The sequence below is a fragment of the Amblyomma mixtum genome, chromosome 10 (genome assembly GCF_055824585.1).
Source record: "Amblyomma mixtum isolate Tamu chromosome 10, ASM5582458v1, whole genome shotgun sequence".
Classification (NCBI taxonomy): Eukaryota; Metazoa; Arthropoda; class Arachnida; order Ixodida; family Ixodidae; genus Amblyomma; species Amblyomma mixtum.
The window spans coordinates 139,990,428-139,992,343 of record NC_143021.1 but is presented as its reverse complement, the minus strand read 5'-3'; the positions used below and the strand labels follow the sequence as shown (position 1 = coordinate 139,992,343).

At 45.9% G+C, this 1,916-nt stretch overlaps 1 non-coding gene across 1 annotated transcript; it reads right to left on the bottom strand.

The window, feature by feature from the left end:
* Positions 1 to 344: 344 nt before the first annotated feature.
* Positions 345 to 416, bottom strand: TRNAG-UCC (transfer RNA glycine (anticodon UCC)). Its single transcript has one exon. It is a non-coding gene; the product is annotated as a tRNA-Gly (tRNA).
* Between the last annotated feature and the right edge of the window lie 1,500 nt (positions 417 to 1,916).

The window sequence follows — 1,916 nt, the reverse complement described above, 5'->3', positions numbered from 1 at the left end:
ACTACACTTCCTAACACTACATGATCGCAGCGCAAAGCAACCTATGAGAGAGCCGACTTCAAGAAAGGCAACACTAACTCATAGTTGTCCTGAAAGAAAACAGTAAATTCAGCTCCTCGCTATGTTAGGCGCGTTTGTATGTGCAGTGGCGCGACAGAGTATTAACTAAGGCAGAGTGTACTAGCAGAAATTTTAGCGATCAAATAAAATGACGGAGTTTACAAACGTTTAGATCGTATCTATGAATAAATCCCTGGAAACATGTCATAGGAAAAGCATACGATTGAAAAGGAAAAGAATCTTTAGGGCAGCTAGACCGAAACATAAGCGCAATAAGAAAAAACTGCGTCGGCCGGGAATCGAACCCGGGTCAACTGCTTGGAAGGCAGCTGTGCTATCCACTATACCACCGACGAACTTTTGTTTTGCCTTTAACGACGAGGAGGGCGTTCGTCGCCGGCGTACTTCTGTTCGGGGGTGACACGGTATTTTGTTGGGCAGGAGCCATACGGGGAGAAGGGAGGAGGTCAGCCTCAGCAGCCGGGCAGTGGGCTTAAAACAGGTCTTGCGGAAGAGAATGCTTCTATGCCGGCGTCCAGACGGAGCCACAGAATACCGTGCGTACAGCCGGCTGAAGGCAGACGAATGCGGTGCCACGCATGGCTCTTCTTAAAGATCCCAAGCTTCGATTTTCCCTCCATTGATCTGCAAGTTTTCGAAATGCTCACTGCGTTGCTGGGATGTTACGTCAGTTCTGAGGTCTGAAAAACGCTCTTCCACTGCCAAATCAAGATCACGAACCTGAACTTCTTATACTCCGTTTCATACATCATGTGCAACGCTGTGAAGGCTACGGAAGTAGTCCACAGAAAAAAATAAAGAGAAATGTATCACTCCGCGTTGTTTTGTGGCCGTGTGGTCTAACGCGTCGCTCCGGGGAGTCGCCAGGCAGTGGGGGTGCGTGGGTTCAAATCCCCGGTGGTGAAACTTTTTTTTTCGCACATTTTTTTTTCATCGCAAGTTGAATTTCGCGTGACTTGAATGAGAAAACTCGTTTTGTTCAGAATCGCTTGAGTATTATGGCGTGTTCTGAAATGAACTGCACGCATCTGTTCATTTGATGCATACCGCGTTAATGTGAGCCGTCCGAAATTCGTTGTCAATGAGCTCGCACCGGCTTTTGGTCACCAGTAGCGGTTTTCTTCCCGATTCTGCAGCATTGTGACAATACTTTTTAGATGCAAGCGAGGTTTCTGCGAAAGATGACGTTCATTCGTCGGGTTTAATTAATTAGCACAGTGCTGTGTGCTCCGCCGTGGCCCGAATAACAAGTGGCCGTCTGCAACTTTCGGGTCAAATTATTCTTACACACACCACCTCGATATGGCCTGTTTTCCCGTGTTAAGTGTTAAATTTAGAACGTAGTGCTGATTCACACAGTGAGAGAAAATAGTACTGCCTCAAGAGTCAGATTCGTTGTGCACAAATGTACATGAAGTCAATACAGAGGCAAGAAAGCTTGTCTCGATTTCCCTACTCTCCTAGAAGAGCAGATGCTGGTCAGGCAGGATTTTCATGCAGTCAGGTAAAAGAGTTCCAAGCTGTGAGAGCGTCAAGTAAGAATGCAGAAAAAGTTGTACAACGCTAGGTAAAAATGTTTCGAAAGAGCAAACAATAAATGAGACAGGACAATAAAAAATGCTGACCCTGCAGTGTTTGCGAGAAATTGTTTATTCTCGAAACAACCAGTGGCGCTTTTTCAAGAGCCACGCTATGATATGTAACATTGCTCATGACGACAATGCTATTGGCCAGAATGTTTGGCAAAAACTTGTCGGTGAACCACTTCTCAAAGTAGTTGCCATCCATCTCAGAGTGGTAGTCAGCGTGGTTTCCTTTTTTTGCTCTGAAGAAGT